The sequence below is a fragment of the Neomonachus schauinslandi genome, chromosome 3 (genome assembly GCF_002201575.2).
Source record: "Neomonachus schauinslandi chromosome 3, ASM220157v2, whole genome shotgun sequence".
Classification (NCBI taxonomy): domain Eukaryota; kingdom Metazoa; phylum Chordata; class Mammalia; order Carnivora; family Phocidae; genus Neomonachus; species Neomonachus schauinslandi.
In genome coordinates this window covers 115,631,613-115,654,035 of record NC_058405.1, presented here as the reverse complement: position 1 = coordinate 115,654,035, position 22,423 = coordinate 115,631,613, and the positions used below count along the sequence as shown (strand labels likewise).

General features: G+C 41.7%; 1 pseudogene; it reads left to right on the top strand.

Moving 5' to 3' along the window:
* The first annotated feature begins 10,128 nt into the window (after nucleotides 1-10,128).
* On the top strand, nucleotides 10,129-11,052 carry LOC110592177 (annotated as a pseudogene).
* The last annotated feature ends 11,371 nt before the right edge of the window (nucleotides 11,053-22,423 follow it).

The window sequence follows — 22,423 nt, the reverse complement described above, 5'->3', positions numbered from 1 at the left end:
ATGGACATCTTGGCTCTTTCCACAGTTTGGCTATTGTGGACATTGCTGCTATAAACATCGGGGTGCACATACCCTTTCGGATCCCTACTTTTGTATCTTTGGGGTAAATACCCAGTAGTGCAATTGCTGGATCATATGGTAGCTCTATTTTCAACTTTTTGAGGACCCTCCATACTGTTTTCCAGAGTGGCTGCACCAGCTTACATTCCCACCAACAGTGTAGGAGGGTTCCCCTTTCTCCGCATCCCCGCCAACATCTGTCATTTCCTGACTTGTTAATTTTAGCCATTCTGACTGGTGTGAGGTGGTATCTCATTGAGGTTTTGATTTGGATTTCCCTGATGCCGAGCGATGTTGAGCACTTTTTCATGTGTCTGTTGGCCATTTGGATGTCTTCTTTGGAAAAATGTCTGTTCATGTCTTCTGCCCATTTCTTGATTGGATTCTTCGTTCTTTGGGTGTTGAGTTTGATAAGTTCTTTATAGATTTTGGATACTAGCCCTTTATCTGATATGTCATTTGCAAATATCTTCTCCCATTCTGTCTTTTGGTTTTGTTGACTGTTTCCTTTGCTGTGCAAAAGCTTTTTATCCTGATGAAGTCCCAGTAGTTTATTTTTGCCCTTACTTCCCTTGCCTTTGGCGATGTTTCTAGGAAGAAGTTGCTGCGGCCCTGGTCGAAGAGGTTGCTGCCTGTATTCTCCTTTAGGATTTTGATGGACTCCTGTCTCACAGTGAGGTCTTTCAACCATTTGGAGTCTATTTTTCTGTGTGGTGTAAGGAAATGGTCCAATTTTCATTCTTCTGCATGTGGCTGTCCAATTTTCCCAACACCATTTGTTGAAGAGACTGTCTTTTTTCCACTGGACATTCTTTCCTGCTTTGTCAAATATTAGTTGACCATAGAGTTGAGGGTCCATTTCTGGGCTCTCTATTCTGTTCCATTGATCTATGTGTCTGTTTTTGTGCCAGTACCATACTGTCTTGATGATGACAGCTTTGTAATAGAGCTGGAAATCCAGAACTGTGATGCTGCCAGCTTTGCTTTTCTTTTTCAACATTCCTCTGGCTATTCGGGGTCTTTTCTGGTTCCATACAAATTTTAGGATTATTTGTTCCATTTCTTTGAAAAAAGTGGATGGTATTTTGATAGGGATTGCATTGAATGTGTAGATTGCTCTAGGTAGCATTGACATCTTCACAATATTTGTTCTTCCAATCCAGGAGCATGGAACGTTTTTCCATTTCTTTGTGTCTTCCTCAATTTCTTTCATGAGTATTTTATAGTTTTCTGAGTACAGATCCTTTGCCTCTTTGGTTAGATTTATGCCTAGGTATCTTATGGTTTTGGGTGCAATTGTAAATGGGATCGACTCCTTAATTTCTCTTTCTTCTGTCTTGTTGTTGGTGTATAGGAATGCCACTGACTTCTGTGCATTGATTTTATATCCTGCCACTTTACTGAATTCCTGTATGAGTTCTAGCAGTTTTGGGGTGGAGTCTTTGGGGCTTTCCATATAAAGTATCACATCATCTGCAAAGAGTGAGAGTTTGACTTTTTCTTTGCCGATTTGGATGCCTTTTATTTCTTTTTGTTGTCTGATTGCTGTGGCTAGGACTTCTAATACTATGTTAAATAGCAGTGGTGATAGTGGACATCCCTGCCATGTTCCTGACCTTAGGGGGAAAGCTCTCAGTTTTTCCCCATTGAGAATGATATTCGCTGTAGGTTTTTCATAGATGGCTTTTATGATATTGAGGTATGTACCCTCTATGCCTATACTCTGAAGAGTTTTGATCAAGAAAGGATGCTGTACTTTGTCAAATGCTTTTTCTGCATCTATTGAGAGGATCATATGATTCTTGTTCTTTCTTTTGTTAATGTATTGTATCACATTGATTGATTTGCGGATGTTGAACCAACTTACAGCCCAGGGATAAATCCCACTTGGTCGTGGTGAATAATCCTTTTAATGGACTGTTGGATCCTATTGGCTAGTATTTTGGTGAGAATTTTTGCATCTATGTTCATCAGGGATATTGGTCTGTAGTTCTCCTTTTTGATGGAGTCTTTGTCTGGTTTTGGGATCAAGGTAATGGTGGCCTCATAAAACGAGTTTGGAAGTTTTCCTTCCATTTCTATTTTTTGGAACAGTTTCAGAAAGATAGGTATTAATTCTTCTTTAAATGTTTGGTAGAATTCCCCTGGGAAGCCACTGGCCCTGGGCTTTTGTTTGTTGGGAGATTTTTGATGACCGCTTCAATCTCCTTAGTGGTTATAGGTCTGTTCAGGTTTTCTATTTCTTCCTGGTTCAGTTTTGGTAGTTGATACATCTCTAGGAATGTATCCATTTCTTCCAGGTTATCTAATTTGCTGGCATAGAGTTGCTCATAATATATTCTTATAATTGTTTGTATTTCTTTGGTGTTGGTTATGATCTCTCCTCTTTCATTCATGATTTTATTGATTGGGGTCATTTCTCTTTTCTTTTTCATAAGTTCTGGCCAGGGGTTTATCAATATTGTTAATTCTTTCAAAGAACCAGCTCCTAGTTTCGTTGATCTGTTCTACTGTTCTTTTAGTTTCTATTTCATTGATTTCTGCTCTGATCTTTATTATTTCTCTTCTCCTGCTGGGTTTAGGCTTTATTTGCTGTTCTTTCTCCAGCTCCTTTAGGTGTAGGGGTAGGTTGTGTACTTGAGACCTTTCTTGTTTCTTGAGAAAGGCTTGTATTGCTATATATTTTCCTCTTAGGACTGCCTTTGCTGCATCCCAAAGATTTTGAATAGTTGTGTTTTCATTTTCATTTGTTTCCATGAATTTTTTTAATTCTTCTTTAAATTCCTGGTTGACCCATTCATTCTTTAGTAGGATGCTCTTTAGCCTCCATGTATTTGAGTTCTTTCCGACTTTCCTCTTGTGATTGAGTTCTAGTTTCAAAGCATTGTGGTCTGAAAATAGGCAGGGAATGATCCCCATCTTTTGGTACCGGTTGAGACCTGATTTATGACCTAGGATGTGATCGATTCTGGAGAATGTTCCATGGGCACTAGAGAAGAATGTGTATTCCGTTGCTTTGGGATGGAATGTTCTGAATATGTCTGTGAAGTCCATTTGGTCCAGTGTGTCATTTAAAGTCTTTATTTCCTGTTGATCTTTTGCTTAGACGATCTGTCCATTTCAGTGAGGGGGGTGTTAAAGTCCCCCACGATTATTGTATTGTTGTTGATGTGTTTCTTTGCTTTTGTTATTAATTGCCTTATATAATTGGCTGCTCCCATGTTAGGGGCATAGATATTTACAATTGTTAGATCTTCTTGTTGGATAGACCCTTTAAGTAGGATATAGTGTCCTTCCTCATCTCTTATTACAGTCTTTGGTTTAAAATCTAATTTGTCTGATATAAGGATTCCCACCCCAGCTTTCTTTTGGTGTCCATTAGCATGGTAAATTGTTTTCCACCCCCTCACTTTCAATCTGGGGGTGTCTTTGGGTCTAAAATGAGTCTCTTGCAGACAGCGTATCGATGGGTCTTATTTTTTTTTATCCAATCTGATACCTTGTGTCTTTTGATTGGGGTATTTAGCCCATTTACATTCAGGGTAACTATTGAAAGATAGGAATTTAGTGCCATTGTATTGCCTGTAAGGTGACTCTTACTGTATATTGTCTGTGTTCCTTTCTGGTCTATGTTGCTTTTAGGCTCTCTCTTTGCTTAGAGGACCCCTTTCAAGATTTCTTGTAGGGCTGGCTTTGTGTTTGCAAATTCCTTTAGTTTTTGTTTGTCCTGGAAGCTTTTTATCTCTCCTTCTATTTTCAATGACAGCCTAGCTGGATATAGTATTCTTGGCTGCATATTTTTCTCATTTAGTGTTCTCAATATATCCTGCCAGTCCTTTCTGGCCTGCCAGGTCTCTGTGGATAGGTCTGTTGCCAATCTAATGTTTCTACCATTGTAGGTTACGTATCTCTTCTCCCGAGCTGCTTTCAAGATTTTCTCTTTGTCTCTGAGACTCGTAAGTTTTACTATTAGATGTCAGGGTGTTGACCTATTTTTATTGATTTTGAGAGGGGTTCTCTGTGCTTCCTGGATTTTGATGCCTGTTTCCTTCCCCAAATTAGGGAAGTTCTCTGCTATAATTTGCTCCATTATACCTTCTGCCCCCCTCTCTCTTTCTTCTTCTTCTGGGATCCCAATTTTTCTAATGTTGTTTTGTCTTATGGTATCACTTATCTCTCGAATTCTGCCCTCGTAATCCAGTAGTTGTTTATCTCTCTTTTTCTCAGCTTCTTTATTTTCCATCATTTGGGCTTCTATATCACTGATTCTCTCTTCTGCCTCATTTATCCTAGCAGTTAGCGCCCCCATATTTGATTGCACCTCATTAATAGCCTTTTTGATTTCTACTTGGTTAGATTTTAGTTCTTTTACTTCTCCAGAAAGGGTTTCTCTAATAAATTCCAAGCTTTTTTCAAGCCCAGCTAGTATCTTTAAAGTGATGATTCTGAACTCTAGATCTGACATCGTACTAATGTCCGTATTGAGTAGGTCCTTGGCAATCAGTACTACCTCTTGTTCTTTTTGTTGAGGTGATTTTTTTCTCACTTGTCATTTTGTCCAGAGGAGAATAGATTAATGAGAGAACAAAATGCTAACAGGGTAACAACGTCCCCAGAAAATATACTCTAAACAAATCAGAAAAGACCTGAAGCAGTGGGAAAAGAAAGGGAAAGAGAGAAAAAAGAAAAAGAAAAAGATAAAGATAAAAACAAACAAAAACAAAACAAAAAAAACAGAATGTGATCAAATATGATCAGGCTGGTATATAGATCAGTGCCACACACTAGATTTTGGGTGTATTTTGGTCTGTTAGAGGAAAGTGCCTCCCAAAATTTTAAAGAAAGAAAAACTTATATATGTACAAAAATAAGGGTTGATCTGATGAAGGGATGGAATATGACTGTAAAGATGGAAAGTATAAAAAATTGTATAAAAGGAATTGATAAGAAATTGTTTGAAAAAAGAAAGAAGAGGATTTAAAAAAAAGAAAGAAAGAAAAAAAAGGAGAGAATGTGATCAGGCAGGGGCGTAGGAAAAAACCATACACTAGAGATTTAGGGTATATTTTGATCTGTTAGAAGAAACTATCTCAAAATTTTAAAGAGAGAACAACTTATATATATATATATATATGCCAAAAATACGGGTAACTACTATGAAGGGATAGAATATGACTCTAAAAATGAAAAATAAAAATTTTTTTTTTAAAAAAGGGATTGATAAGATGTTGGTTGGAAAAGGGTAAAAGAAAAATTCAAAAAAAAATTAACTTTGAAAGACTAAAGAATCATGGTAAAAAAGCCATGAATTCTATGTGCATTATTCCCCTAGTGCTGGAGTTCTGCCATTCTCGTTGATCAGTAAACTTGGTCTTGGCTGGCTGTTCTCGCTGATCTTCTGGGGGAGGGGCCTGTTGCCGTGGTTTCCAAAAGTCTTTGCCGGAGGCGGAATTGTCCCGCCCTTGCCCGGTCCGGGCTAAGTAATCTGCTCGGGTTTGCTCTCAGGAACTTTTGTTCCCTGCAAGCTTTCCATACAGCTTTGAAGGCAGAGAGTGAAAATGGTGGCCTCCCAATCTCCGCCTCGGAGGAGCCGAGAACTTGGGCCCCGCTCCTCAGTGAGCCCCCAGAGAAAAGTAGTCAGTCACTCCCGTCTCCCCGGTCTCCGGCCGCACTCCGTGCTCACCCGGCCTGTGACCGCACATTTCTATCTCTGGCACCCAACCCCGTGTGGAGTCTCCAAACCCAGCAGATCCCTGCGGTGCGCTCCCGCACCTCTCCTCCCAGGGGAAGAAGGTGAGTCTCCCCGGATCTGCCACTTGTTGGGTCCCTGCTGGAGGAGCAGGGGCCTGACTGTGCTGCGGATCATGGTTTATGGCAACCCCGAGCTGAGAGCCCGCGCCTGGGCTCCGTCTCTGCAGCCGGCTTCCCTACTCCAATACTTGGGAGCTCTGCTGCACTCAGGCACCCCCGGTCTTTCTGTGACCCCGAGGGTCCTGAGACCACACTGTCCCACGAGGGTTCCACCCCCTGCTCAGCCACCGGAGTGACATCCCTCAGCAGAGCAGACTTATAAAAGTTCTGATTTTGTGCTCCGTTGCTCTATCACTTGCCAGAAGCGGGCGACGGAGGCCCCTCCCCCGCCATCTATCCTCCCGAATATCGCCTCAGATTCACTTCTCCGCACGTCCTACCTTCCAGAAAGTGGTCGCTTTTCTGTTCAGACAGTTGTTGCTCTTCTTTTCTTCGCTCTCCTGTTGAGTTTGTAGGTGTTCAGAATGGTTTGATCCCTATCCAGCTGAATTCCTGAGCTGAGTTCCAGTTTTAAAGCATTATGGTCTGAGAATATGCAGGGGAATAATCTCAGTCTTTTGGTATTGGTTGAGACCTGATTTGTGATCTAGTACTTGGTCTATTCTGGAGAAAGTTCCATGTGCGCTTGAGAAGAATGAGTATTCTGTTGTTTTAGGGTGGAATGTTCTGTATATATCTATGAGGTCCATCTGGTCCACTGTGTCATTCAAAGCTCTTGTTTCTTTGTTGATTTTCTGCTTAGATGATCTGACTATTGCTGAGAGTGGAGTTTTGAGGTCTCCTACAATTAATGTATCATTATCACTATGACTCTTCATTTTGATTAACAGTTGGCTTATGTAGATGGCTGCTCCCATGTTGGGGGCGTAGATATTTACAATTGTTAGATCTTGTTGGGTAAACCCTTTAAGAATGATATAGTGTCCTTCTGTGTCTCTAACTACAGTCTTTAGTTTAAAATCTGATTTGTCTGATATAAGAATTGCTACCCCAGCTTTCTTTTGAGGTCCACTGGCATGGAAGATGGATCTCCATCCCTTCACTTTCAGTCTGGATGTATCTTTAGGTTCAAAATGAGTCTCTTCTAGACAGCATATGGATGGGTCCTGTCTTTTTATCCAATCTGCAACCCTGTGCCGTTTTATGGGAGCATTTAGGCCGTTCACATTGAGGGTGATTATTGAAAGATATGAATTAATTGTCATCATGTTGCCTGTGAAGACGTTGTTTTTATAGATTGTCCCTGTAAATTTCTGTTGTAGATCACTCTTGGGTCTTTTTCCTTTTATAGAACCCCCCTTAATATTTCTTGCAGGGCTGGCTTAGTGGTCACATATTCTTTCAGTTTCTGCCGGTCGTGGAAGCTCTGCATCTCTCCATCCATTCTAAATGACAGTCTTGCCAGACAAAGTATTCTTGGCTGCATGTTCTTCTCATTTAGTACCCTGAATATGTCTTGCCAGGCCTTTCTGGCTTGCCAGGTCTCTGTGGATAGGTCTGACGTTATTCTGATGTTCCTCCCTCTGTACGTAAGGAATCTCTTCCCCCTAACTGCCCTTAAGATGGTTTCCTTGGCTCTAAGATTTGCGAGTTTTACTATTACATGCCAAGTGTTGGCCTGTTTTCCTTGATCTTGGGAAGGGTCCTCTCTGCCTCTAGGGCATGAATGTTTGTTTCATTCCCCAGATTAGGGAAGTTCTCAGCTACCATTTGCTCAAATATATCTTCTAGTCCTCTCTCTCTCTCCACCCCCTCAGGGATTCCAATCATTCTGACATTGGGACGTTTCATGGTGTCACTTATTTCTCTGATTCTATTTTCATGAATTCTGAGTTGTTTTTCCCTGGCCTCCTCTTTTCCCTTTTTGTCTATTAAATGGTCTTCTAGGTCACTAATTCGTTCTTCTGCCTCTCTTGCCATAGCTATTAGATTATTTAGATTAGATTGGATCTCATTGATAGCATTTTTAAGTTCTGCCAATTCTTCTTTTATTTCTGCCCTTAGAGACTCTATGTTGCCATTAATTGATTTCTCCATTCTAGCTATTGCCTTCACAATTGCTAGCCTGAATTCCATCTCCGACATCTTGGTTATATCTGAATCCATTTGTAAATCTGTGGCATAAGTCATAGTGTCTGAGTCTTTCCTATTTGGGGGGTTCCTCCTCCTAGTCATTCTGTTGAGGGGTGGTTGAGGGAATGTACAGAATCCAAATTATTGACCACAACCCAAGCAAGATGCACCTGTTTTCTAGGGACCTTAGGGTTGCTGGTCTCTTGCTCTCCCAGCCTGTCTTCTTGGGGAGGGGCCTGCCGCACTGTTACTCAGGCACCCCTGTTTGGGGAGAGTTGCCCTGCCCCCCTCTGGGGAGGGATGGGCTCAGTGAAAACCGGTTTTGGGGGGCTTTTGTTCTCTGGCGGCTTTCCCTGGAGGCTTTCCACGTCTCTTCTGAGAGTCAGAACAGAAGAGATCGTTTCCAACTCTCCGCCTCAGAGCGGAGAGATTGCAGTCTGTTCTTCAGTGAGCTCTCCAGGCCACACTATCTCTGTTTCTGTTTGTGCTGCTATACACTGCAGCATCCTGGGTTGTGTGCCCCTCAGCAGCACTCCAAGTGCTCACCTCCAGGTCGGGGCATGTCTCTGCCCTTTGTGGTTCTAAAACCGCCAGCCTCCCCCCCACCCCCCAAGTCTGGGTTTCAGTCTGGGGGGCTGCCCTAAAGTCCTTTCCCCACTGCTACCAGTCTGCGAGACTGTGCCCCGTCCCCAGCGTGGGAGGCTATCGCTCACCTGCGGTGTAGGATCCCCACAGCCAGGCTCCCTCCTGCTGCCATTTATCCTCCAATATCTGCCCGCGGAATCACAGCTCCCCGCTTCGTACCTTGAAACCAACCACCTGCGATACTCTGTTTGTAGAGATCCAGATCTGTCTTCTTACATCTCAGGCTGATTTCGTGGGTATTCAGAGTGGTATGGTAGATATCCAGCTCAATTCCAGGGACCGGTTGGAAGAGGGTCCCCTACTCCACCATCTTTTCCCCCCTCCTCAGATATAGTCATTTTTATAGGGATGACGGTTTCATGAGTGTACAATACATATGTCAGAACTCATCAAATGTGTGCCCTTTAGTATATGCTATGCATTATATGTCAATTATACCTCAAGAAAGATATTTTCTAAAAGGCTACATAATGTTCAAATTCCATTAATATGACATTTTTGCAAATGCACAATTATAGGGACAAAACACATAAGGAACTAGCTAGGGTCACAGGAGGGGTTAACCAAAAAGTGGCATGGGGGATGTTTCTGGAATGATGAAACTTGTATATTTTGATGGTAGTGATGGCCACATGACTATATGCATTTGTCAGAATTCACAGAGCTCTACACTAAAGAGGGGAAACTTTTCTGTATATAAATTATGCCTTAAATTTAAAAATAGAAAATCAAATAACTCAATGAACAATAGTGTTTTTATTAAAATTCCATGTAATAGTACACATTTAAATCAAGTATATTTTTATAAATGTTTATTATTTATACATTTAAACCAAAATACATGTACAAATAAAAATTTAAAAACTAAATTCAGTACCATCCAAATAAGCACCATTAATTCAACAAGATGGACAACATGATTTTGCTGAACATGAAACCCTTACAGGTACAGAATCTTTCTCTGAGACCCCTTAGCCACCCCCAACACCTAGCATAGTGTGTGCGCTCTTTCCAGTCATCTATTCCATCTTGGTTGGTCTCTCCCTTTTAACTCCCCTTCCTGCTGGAGCTTCGTGGCCTCTCCATCCCTCAGGGTTTCAATGCAGTTGTGTCTTGTGTTGTAGCCTCAAGTATCAGTGGCCATTTTCTGCTCCCCACACATCTCTTTTTAGATATGGGAAAACAGTTTCTGATCCTAAAGGAGGAAGCGAAAGGAAGCCATCCCCTGGGGCTGACCTGAGTAAAGAACATTTGAAAAACAAACTGGGATGGTTGTATACCTGCTGAGAACATCATTTTTCTTATGCCAAGAACATCTGTCTCTGTCACAGTACAGAAGGACCCCTTCTCTTACCACAGTCTTGGAAGTACCAGGCTTGAGAGGGCAGGGAGGGAAATATGTCTCACCTTGCCAAGCATGTCATCCCCTTCTAGGCTCCAAACTACTTGAAGACGGTGGACTTGAAGTACAGTCTCTTATTCATCTTTGTATCCTCTGTGCCTTGTGCTACCTGGCATATGTCGGTTAATGAATGAATAAATGAGTAAATGAATCAATCAAATTCATTCAATTGGAGAAGCACATCCGGTGTTAGAAGAGCTGTGTAGGCTCCTGGGAGGTCAGTAAGAACAGCAGAGGCTGTGTCCCACAGCCTCTAGCCTCATGAACATATTTGATCAAAAGATCAACTTCGATGCACTCTTAAAATTTTCCCACATAACCCCCTCGACACAGCAGCACCTGAAGAAGGTCTATATGCCAGTTTTGCCCTCTGTATGTTTGTGGCGGCCACAGGGGCCTATGTCCACGTGGTCACTCATTTCCTTCAGGCTGGCCTGCTCTCTGCCTTGGGCTCCCTGGGGTTGATGATTTGGCTGATGACAACACCTCATAGCCATGAAACTGAGCAAAAAAGACTGGGACTTCTTGCTGGATTTGCTTTCCTTACAGGAGTTGGCCTAGGCCCTGCGCTGGAGCTGTGCATTGCCATCAACCCCAACATTCTTCCCACCACCTTCATGGGCACAGCAATGATCTTCACCTGCTTCACCCTGAGCACCCTGTATGCCAGGCGCTGGAGCTACCTCTTTCTGGGAGGTGTCTTGATGTCAGCCATGAGCCTGATGCTCTTGTCTTCCCTGGGGAACATTTTCTTTGGATCCATTTGGCTTTTCCAGGCAAACCTGTATGTGGGGCTGGTGGTCATGTGTGGCTTTGTCCTTTTTGATACTCAACTCATTATTGAAAAGGCTGAAAATGGAGATAAGAATTATATCTGGCACTGCGTTGACCTCTTCTTAGATTTCATTACCCTCTTCAGAAAGCTCATGATGATCCTGGCTATGAATGAGAAGGACAAGAAGAAAGAGAATAAGTGAAATGACCATGCAGGCTTTCCCATTTTGACCTCTCTCACTCCACCTCTCATTTCCTCTTTGTACACAGTGCAGGTAGTGTGTTCTGTGATAATGAAAAGCATCAGAAAGAAAAAAAAATTCATTGAATTGTAATAAGTTAAATAAAACATCAATGAATAAATGGTACAACACAAATACAACTTAATTTTTGCCTTAATTGATGTATCAGGAGGTGTGATGGGCATCTGGTTCATGCATCAACTCTTAATAACATCCAATTGATGTTTGTCTTTTCTAGATGCCCTATGATCTGAAAGAGACTGGGGATTGACCTTCACACAGGTTCCTGCGCAGCTTGTCTTACTATAGAGCCTCAGAAGTCCACACATTTTTTTTTTAAGATTTTATTTACTTATTTGTCAGAGAGAGAGAGACAGAGAGAGCACAAGCAGGGGGAGCAGCAGGCAAAGGGAGAAGCAGGCTCCCTGCAGAGCAGGGAGCCCGATGTGGGACTCGATCCCAGGACCCTGAGATCATGACCTGAGCCAAAGGCAGACACTTAACCAACTGAGCCACCCAGGCGTCCCTTGGTTTTTTTTTTTTTTTTTAAGTAATCTCTACACCCAACGTGGGGCTCGAACTCATGACCCCCAGATCAAGAGTCCATGCTCCACCAGCGAGCCAGACAGACGCCCCAGTCCACATGTTTTTAGAATAGAAAGTACAGACTCTGTACACTTGGGCAAGTTGAGTTATTTCTCTGAGACTTAATTTCTTCTCAGAAACTGAGTAAAATGGGGATAATAATAGCAACAACTTAATTGAGTTGATATAAGGAATGAGTCAGTACACATAAAGTGGTTGGTATAGTACATGCCATAAAATAATGGTAAATGTTGATATTATACCTCCTTACTACTGTCACCACCACCACAATCTTCGCTAGTGTTTTTGCTTTCTATTTCCCATTAAGATTCAAAGATAGCCTTGCTTAATTGGAGGAAGTACTCAGAACTGTGACCCTTCTCTTCTTAAGCTCACTTAGAATTCAAGTCGGAGGGGTAGACGAACCATGAGAGACGATGGACTCTGAAAAACAAACAGGGTTCTAGAGGGGAGGGGGGTGGGAGGATGGGTTAGCCTGGTGATGGGTATTGAGGAGGGCACATTCTGCATGGAGCACTGGGTGTTATGCACAAACAATGAATCATGGAACACTTCATCTAAAACTAATGATGTAATGTATGGGGATTAACATAAGAATAAAAAAAATAAAATAAAAAAAAAGTAATCAATAAAAATCCTAAAAAAAAAAAAAAAGAATTCAAGAAATAGCGATCTGGCATAATTTCACCTGGGGTTTCCATAGGCAATGATCGCTTTTTATTTAAAGTTAAATAGAATCAATTTGAATGATTTAGGAGCTCCTGGACACACAGAATTTGTCCTTGAGAGGAAAAACAACCACCACTTTATTCTTAGGAGGAAAAATGGCACTAAATTGGAATGTATTTTTGGCCATACAGATTCCACAAAATTGGTTCTCTATTGAATCTCTAGTCATCTAGGTGAAAAGTGGATTTCCAAAAAGGAAAGAAGTAGATAGTGATGCTGTGTGGAGAAAAATGACCTTTCCTTTAGACCTTGTCTCTGTAGGAGAGTCGGAGGCTGGTGGTGGCCAGCCAGCATTCCAGTTGGATTCAATTTTGAATCTTCATCCCTTACTGGTTGTATGATTTGGAACAGATTATTCTCTCAGCCACCTCTTGTAGCTTTGCTTTCATTCACAAATGGGAGTAACGTCTACTTCATATGAGGATTCGATAAGGTCATACAATCATGGAGGAAAGAAAATGTGATTTAAGAACCTAATTTCAGATACTCCTGCATGAAAGGGTAGAGGAAAATGTATCCTTTGGCAGAGGAAAATGTATCCTTTTGATGAGGAACGGATGTTGTTGGGCCGTTTACTTCGGAGAGGCAAAGCTGTGCACCCATATGGATGGGAGAGGTTGAGATAAAGTGGGTAGTAAAGGTAACCTGCTCTAAGTAATGAAGTGATGGGACTTTAAAATTTGCTCCCTGAAACCCGAGAAAAGGAGTTTGTCCCCTGGAACTAGAGGAAAAAGAGATGGGGGAACCAGTCCAGAGTGCTCTTTCGTACCAGGCAGAGTGGATGATGAAGTGAAGCTTGCTTTTTCTTTGGTGCTCCAGCTTTTTGGTACCCTTTCCCGTGTCTGTGGCAAAGCTTTACAGCTTCCTTAGACTTGTATTAGCACTGCTTTGGGGAATCAAGGGAAGGTCATGTTTGGGGCAAGCTGGGGTAGCCCACGGGGCGGCAATAGACAATCAAGTTCTAGAGCAGGGAGCAGAAGAAAGTGGTGAGAGGAACCACCAGGAGAAAGTAACTTCCTCTCCCACACTCCTCAGAAATATTAAGGAGGAAGCTAGACTCTTCTAGTTGTTAATATATTTGTATTTTATTGTCTCTGTATTCCTGTGATCCCAGAAAGCGGGAGGACTTAGGGACAAGTGAAATGTACTCTCTCCTGTCCCCGCTTTGTATGAGCTCCTGCCATCTCTAGCCCTCAACTAGCTTCTCTGGATCCTCTGGTGTCCCTTCCAATCCATTCTTCATACAATTGCCAGAACATATTTGAGGCAAAATGGATGAAGTCACCACCCTTCTTCAATCTTTTCACTGGCTTCCTAATTCTACCTTGACTAAAGTCACTGCTCCTTACTTTGACCTGTGAGGTCTGCATCCTCTTCCTCTGCTCCCACGAGCAGCTTCACATGATACCCAGTGGCCCCCTTCACTAACAGTGCTCTAGGACCCTCAGGGTGTGAACTTGCTCTTCTTTCTTCCTGAAGTCCTCCTCCTCCTGTTCTGCACGTGTCTGGCTCATCCCACTTTCAGATCCCAACACCAATGTCATCTTTTTGGTGGGACCTTTCCTGCTCACTCTAGATAAATAGATCTCACCCTCTGACCCTGGTTATTTTGCAACACGCTGCCTGTTTCTTCATGACACTTTATCTGGTTTTGCGATTATTCATCTTTTTGCTTTTTTATTTACTGTCTCCATGAGGGCAAAGGCTTTGATTATTTTATAAACCCCACCATACACCTTGCACCTGGTTTAGTACCTGAACCCTAGTAAGCACTCAATAAACATTTAAAGGATGAATGAATGAACACATATCCAGAGTAACACCATCCAATAGAAATATAATGTGAGCCACAACTATAACTTTAAATTGTGTAGTAGTCACGTGAGAGCATGTAAAAAGAAACAGTAAAATTAACAAAGTATTTTATTTACCCAGTATATGCAAAATCTTATCATTGCAACATGTAATCAATATAAAAATTATTAATGAGATATTTTACATTTTTTCATACTAAGTCTTCAGAATCTGTTGCGTATTTTTTTTTCCAAAGATTTTATTTATTTGAGAGAGAGAGAATGAGAGAGAGCACATGAGAGGGGGAGGGTCAGAGGGAGAAGCAGACTCCCTGCGGAGCAGGGAGCCCGATGCGGGACTCGATCCAGGGACTCCAGGATCATGACCTGAGCCGAAGGCAGTCGCTTAACCAACTGAGCCACCCAGGCGCCCTGTTGCGTATTTTTACACTTATAGCACATCTCCATTTGAACTGGCCATATTTCAAGTGCTTAGTAGCCAAATGTGGCTATTGGTCCTGTATGGACCATGCAGGTCTGGTGTATGCTGTCACCTAATATATGGTAGCTGTTGGATAAAAATGATGCAGAGCTTCAGAGGAAGAAAGGCCTATTTTAAGAGCTGTGGGAAAGAGCTGTGCCCACTGGCCAAATCAGCAGGATGAGGCTCACTCACCTACTAAGGTCTGGAACAGCAGGGAGACCATGAGTGCCCTGGATGAATGAGTAAGACAACGGACCCAGAGTGAGGTAGACATCTGTGCAAAAGCCTTTGCCTTCTAGATACCCATGGAGAGCAGAGGACAGCAAAAGAGCAACAGGCTTGTTGCATGAGTGGGAGGAGAGCGTGGGCAGCAGGCTTTGCTGGGAAGGCCTCCGCCAGCAGAGTATCTCAAAATGGAATCCATCCAGGTGCCATCAGAGATCTTGAAGAAACATACTGTTCCTGGGATTAGTTGGTGGCAGAAATGTAATGTGGATTTTATTTTCTTCTATAAAATTCCTTCCACTAATTTGTGGCCAGCATGCTTCCAGTTAGGATGTTGGAACTAGATAACCAGGCTGTCTACTGAAAAGAGTTTTACCCAGGTTTTTGGGTAGGAAACTGTCCCCTAAAAAGTAACTTTTAGATGTGAGCCACTCAGTCATATTCACCATCGTATCCGTGGCACAGTGCTCTGGAAAAAAATCCCATTAAAACTATTTAAACCATTTAAAACTCAGTTTTGATACTATAAGAGTAAAATGTGAGTAGTGCAAAGAGATAAGCCGCTTACTCTGGTATCCAAAGCAAAAACCTGTCTCCCACCCATATTTGACTAATGATTCTGTTTCATTGCTCGATGCCTTGTCTCCTGTCTGTTCAGAAGGACAAAAGGGCGATTACTGCCAAGCCACCAAGCCCATCTCTTTGCTCTTCAGAAGCAATCTGAGTGGTGAATCCTGACTCATTTTGCATGGAGAGTTCCCAGAAGCATCAGTGGAGTATCTGTCAGCAGGGTGAGTTTAGAATATTTAAGGGAGAATTCCACACTGCAGATACAAGAATCCAGCCCACAGCTCAGAGTGAGCAACTTTAACATTTTGACTTCTCCAGAAAATGAAGACCCTTGCCCACAAGTTTCAAAGAACATCTGCCAGTAATAATTTTGTTGGAGATCCATTACTTACAAAAGGTACAGTACTTTTGGTGAGAGATTTCCAAAGCAGGGGTAAGGAAGGTAAGGGGTTCTCAGGACGATTTCCTCAGCACTAGTAGAATGCTGCTAACTTGATAAAATATCAGCTGCTATTTGACAACAAACAGAAACACGGCATGAAAGCACAACTGTTCCTTTCAGGCTGTATTAATAGAAAAATCTGGTAAACAAGAAAGATTAGTACAAGAATGTTCTACCAAGCAGATCCAATTTCTCTAAGGAAATGTTAATCCCTATTCACTACAGGCTTTCACATTAAAATAAAATGAGTCATTATTGTATCGGATTATTTTAAGAGATTTTTATCAAGGTTAACAGGTGTATAGTCAAATGAGTCTTTTTATTTTTTACCCCCCTTCAAATATTCCTAAAGAACATTACAGATACATTCTTAATGAAATAAGACATTAAAATACACTTAAAGATTCTTTTGGGTGCCTCACCAATTTCATTCCACTTTTTCCGGTAAACTTATATTATTATGTCTCAGTTCCTTGCATGTTTTCTACTTGCTGTATATGTATGTATCTGTAGATGAAATAGAGTATTGCCTTTGCATATTTTAAATTTTAAATAAATGGTAATCACTGCTAATAGTTTGTGTCTTCTTGCAGAAATTTCTATGAATATATAAGCATGTATACACACACACTCTCCCATTTCTACACCTAGTGTTTTTCACTTAATGGATCTTAGATATCTTTTTATATTCATCCATATAGATCTACCTCATTTGGTTTAACGGCTGTAAGTATTCCATGTCAGATATACCTTAATTTATTATCCCAGTTTCTTATTGATGGGCATCTAAATTATTTCCTTTCCTCTATTGCAAACATTGCTGAATTACAAATATTGATGAAGATGTTTCTATGTACTCATAAAAGTTTATCTGTAACCTAAATTTCAAAGGGTGTGTTCATTTTAAAGTTTGATAGACATAACTAAATTGCTCTTCAAAAAGCATGAGAGTGCCTGTTTTCCCATAAGCTGGGTATTATCAAATGATTTAACGTTAGACAAGCATTGAAAAATGGCGTTTTATTGCTTCAATTTGTGTTTCCTTAACTATGTGTGAGATTATAAACTCCTTTCATTTGTTTCTTGGTCCTTTATATATATTTTTTCCTTTGAACTGTCTATTCATGGCCTTTTCTAATTTTTTTATTGAATTTCTTTTTCAAATTGCTATATGAGTGCTTTTTGTATATTAGGGAAATTAACCCCAGACTTAAAAGTATTGCACCTTTTTTTTAACCAATTTATTTTCTTTTGACTTTGTTGACAGTATTAAGTTACAAGACCCTGCAGAATTTGATTCTTTTCTTAGTCTAGACTGAGCTCTTGCCACTCAAAGATTTCCTATTGAACAATTACAGATCCAAAGCAGGGCATTGCTAATAAACCTGCCTCACAATACTGAGGAATCCCAGACTCTGAAATGGTTCAAGCAGGCACCAACATTTATCTGACAGGAATGTTATGTGGAGGACAGGGAGATTGGATTAGAAGGTACTAGAGTTCCTTCCAATTCTCAATGAAGTCCATGGTGCTAGAAAGTTTGTTTGGAGTTATTTTTTGGAGTCTTTCAGAATGAGCATTTTTTAGTCCCTTTCATGGTCTGTGGTTTCTTGCATTTATTATAGGGGAGTTTTTTTTCCTTGGCTGTGATTTAAACCCATGTGGCCCTCTGGAAAGAAAAGAGGTTGGAGACATAGCTTGGGCTATGGCCAATATCCCCCATTCCCAACACACACACACACACACACACACACACACACTTCTGCCCTTGAAAGTCCCAGCACCCTCCCTGGTACAAGTGGGAAATGAGGAAGAGGTTTGTGTAATGTGTGAGGCCTCCACAGGCTGTTGTGGGATCACCTGTTGATCAGTCAGAACACAGTGTATCCCCCTTCCCAGCACACATGTAGTGTGTTTGCTTTCTACTTCCCCCCTGTTCTGTTTACACCATGACACTCAATAAATAGAAAATGGTGGTAGTCATAATAATAGTTGGGTGCCTCAAAAAACAAACCCTTGAGTGAAACCAGCACTAGTAGACTCCAAACAACTGTCATGTTTCAGGCGCCCAGAGTGAGCTTGCTATTTGGTGGCCAATGACCTTTCCATGAGAGCCCGCTCTTGAGTGTTACTGGAGGAGAACCAACCGCTTTCCCAGAGTGCACACGGTGGCTTCCGACAGCTGTGTTTGCCCAACTGTTTGAGGTCACCTCTCTATTTAGTCCATGGACTAGATCTGAGAAAACACAAAACAACAAACTGTAAACTGTAACCATGACATGGCAATGAAATGGCTTGTTTGCTTAGATCTTGGGAATGCTTCATAGAGGCCAGGCTGAAGGCTGAAAGGGGTGGCTAAGCCAAAGATTTGGGGTACCCATTTCTAAATTAAGGACTTCAAAAGTCTGGATTAGGTTAGCATGAAAATTCTTCAGACCTGGCCTTCCTCCACTGGGCCACTGACTGGGGGAGAGGCTAGCGAAGAGAGCGAAGATCTTCTGACATGCTGGTACAGTATAGCAGTAAGGGACCCAGAGTGTTTCTGGAGAACAGCCTCCTAGTTCTGGCTCTACTCTGGCCAAGACATTTTATTTCTAGCCTTAGTTTATGTCAGTCTGCCCATCTGCATAATGGGAGGGTTAGATTTCTTTAGATGATCCCTAAAGCCTTTTCTGGTCTCTCATTTTAAGAGTTCCATTAACCTTTACAAAGTTAAATAGAGACCAGAAACTATCCAGGAGCCCTTAACTTCATCCATAAATAGGGCATATAAACATTATTTGAAATGTCCTTTGTGAATTTTTTTTTAAAAGATTTTATTTATTTATTTGACAGAGAGAGACACAGCGAGAGAGGGAACACAAGCAAGGGGAGTGGGAGAGGGAGAAGCAGGCTTCCCGCCGAGCAGGGAGCCCGATGTGGGGCTCGATCGCAGGACTCTGGGATCGTGATCTGATTCGAAGGCAGTTGCTTAACGACTGAGCCACCCAGGCACCCCACCTTTGTGAACTTTATATAGATTTTGCCACTCCCTGAATCACATTTGTTAGACTTTGTACACTGAAGAGAGTTAGGGAGATGGTAGGATTTCATGACTCCATTCATTGGAGCAGAGGGAGTTTGACAAGTTGGAACCATAACAGATACTGATATCAGTGTTGTCACTGATAACAGAAACAAATATGTATTGAATATTCACAATAAGTGAGGAACTTATTATGCCAGGAACTTGGTGAAAAGCAAAATCAGCTTTGGGGTGCCTGAGTGGCTCACTCAGTAGAGCATGCGACTCTTGATCTCAAGGTTGTGAGTTCAAGCCTCACACTGGGCATGGAGCATATGTAAAATAAAAAAAAATTAAAAAACAAACACAAATAACAAAATCAGCCTTCTGCCCAACAGGCTTATCGTCATTATAGAGGTAAGATGTAAATTTTAAAAAACAAGGTAAAACACAGAGGGAGTAGCATTTTGTGGATTTCGGTTGAAAATGGGATCAGTTGCTTTGTGGATGTGGAGAGCACTGACAGGAGTCTTTTATTTTTTTTTTTTTAAGATTTTATTTATCTGTTTGTTTGTCAGAGAGAGAGCACAAGCAGGGGAAGCAGCAGGCAGAGGGAGAAGCAGGCTCCCCGCTGAGCAAGGAGGCTGATGCCAGACTCAATCCCAGGACCCTGGGATCATGACCTGAGCCAAAGGCAGATGCTTAACTGAGCCATCCAGGCGTCCCCTGACAGGAATCTTGAAGGAGGAGACCTCAGTGCACTGAAGAGGAGGTGGGAACTGCTCCAAGTCAGAAGGACATGATAAGTAAGGGCTCACAAGTGCCATGTTTTTGAGACAGTGAGCAGATGAGCCTCTAAAAAGCAGGACCAGTAAAAGCAAGTGGACAGTAGTTTCAGCTGGAAGGGGTTCAAGGTGTTGGCAGACACTGATAGTTGCCTACCCAAATATCTTTTCTTTTCTTCCTTCTTAGTAACCTAACCCTGATTTTTAGCCGAGCTTCTTGCTGCTCAGAATTAAAGATTACATGTTCCAACCTTTTTTGCAGTTTGAGGTCTGTGGATGAGTTCTGGCCAATGAAATATAAGCAGAAAAGTTCTGGGGGACTCTGGGAAGGTGCAGGATTGTATTCCCCCTTTCTTCCTGTGATTTGGAATGCAGATGAGATGGCTGGAGATCTAGCAGCCATCTTAGACCGGGAGGATGACTTGAGAATGGGTATCATGTGTTAAAGTTTATAGAGAAGAAAAAGAGGAGGCTGGGTCATTAATAATGCTTGGAAGCTGCATACTAGCCCAAGGCTGCTTATCTTTAGACTTGTTTTACATGAGAGAGAATTTCAAGGTACAGTTATGTAGTATTTTTCGTGTGTGTGTGTGTGTGTGTGTGTATCTCCTATTTGAAGAAGAACCAGATTGTGGTAAGTATAGGATTCCAGAATAAATTGTTTGGATATAATCTTTTAGAAACTAGGAAACCCTATAGATTTTAAATCAATCTATAAATTATATTTGGGGCATCTAGTGTACATCAGACACTGTGCTAGATGTTGGAGAGATGTTATGCTGACTTTCTGAAGTCCACAACACAGCAATGCTTTTGTTTATCTAAAGTACAGCTTCCTCTATAGTAAGATACCCATGTACTTTGGCTCATCATATACCTTTAGAAAAAATAGCCTTGATTATGCTTTTACTGCCGAAGAGCACCTAGAATATGCCAAATTCATGAGAATGTTTGGCTGAGGTGGGGAGGCTGGAGCATTTGAAGCATTTAAGCATTAATATCTTTAACGTTTGCTTAAAAAATAAACTGGGAGCAAATTTAACAACTCCCCTCACCTTTGCCTCAACACACATGCCCTAAGCACTGAAACAAAAGTGGGGCTGCTGCCTCATACCTGATTTTCTAATCAGCTTCCAGGTGAGGCCTATGCTGCCAGCCTGTAGACCACTTAAGAGAAGTGTCTGGAAAATGTAATTAATCCTAAGGAGTGCTTTTATTCAGCTTCTCATGGACCCTGTGCCAGCCAGGATGATACCCAAGGCACAGTAAGGAAAACACTGATGACTATGGAATATTTTTGCTGCTTTGCTGCTAAGAATATGGCATCTCCAGGCTGGCAATCCATTCTATCTTTAAATACTCTTTGTAGTAGCAATTCAAATTTTTTTTAATTTGAGTAGTTAACATATGTTACATTAGTTTCAGGTCTACCACATAGTTTCAGGTGACCAACTCTATACATTTTGCTATGCTCACAAGTGTAAGTACAGTAGCACTTTCTAGTAAAGTTCATGATGAAGATGATGTTAATGATGTTAGGAACAATCATGATAGCTAACCTTTCTTTGAGTATTTACCATGTGTCAGAAACCATGAAAAGTATTATCTAATTTAATGCTAGCAGTGAATCTGTACCCTAAGTACTATTATAGTCTCCATATTTCACATGAGGAAACTGACTCTTGGAGAAGCTCAGTAACTTTCCCAAGGTCACGGCAAAGTTCACAGTAGCAATGGCAAATATATCCCTGTTTCTTTAAGGTTACTGGGTCCGCTCTGTCACCTCAGCCAGGTGCAAGCTGAGTCAAGGTTGCTGAGCAGGGATTTTTAGGCTAATGGGAGGATTTATCTGGCTATTTCAGAGAAAAGGACATCAATTTCAACTCCCTGGCTTTTGAGGACATTTTGACAGTGCCCTTCAAGCTTGCTCTCTGTAGTGATGTTCTTTTTAAATACATCAGAGGGAGAGAGCTAAAATGAGAAATACATGTAACTTACCTTTGAAAGGCAAACCTAAACTCCCTGTTTGTAAATCTATCTCCTTTCTTAAAGATTCAAAATGAGTGCATTTGGGATATGAAGATATAAACTTTCCTCCTGAACCACGGATGAGTCATAGTGACTTTACGAACTGACGATTCAGCAAAGTGATTCAACAACGGATGACAGTAAGTGAGCCATTCAAGATGTCTTAGCGTCTCGAGGTTGCAACGAAGGCACATGGGGTGCGGAGGTCCCCCCATGTTCCTAATCAGACGTTGTGCAGTCGTCTTCTGGATTCTTTGAGTTACAAGAACTGCAGCCTCACTGTGCAGGCGACTCCACATTTTCAGACAGCTCTAGTGATTGGAACGTCTCTCCCTGTATTAACCCGAAGTCTACATCTCTGTAGACTACCCTTGCCCTCCCTTGAGCCTTATTCTGCCCTTGGGAGCCACTCAGTTTCTGTCTAACCCTCTTCCATATAACGCTAACCTATGGCTCTGTTTCCAAGTTCCAGCTTTGAGTTGTCTGCCTCTGATCAAAAAATAAGACTCTGTGTGTGTGCGTGTGTGTTGGGGAAAGGAAGGAGAAAAGCCGAAGTCAGGTAACTATTCAAGGACCATCTGGCTAACTCTGGTACCTGAACATGCATGTTTGAGTCCACCTTTGCTAAGTGCTAACTGGGCTTGTTCATTCTAAAGGAGGTTTTGCCCAGTGAGCTCCAGCCTGGAACATCCAACTGTTCTTTCTGTTGCCGCTGAGTTATCACATGAGGGAGGATGAGAGTGACTCCTG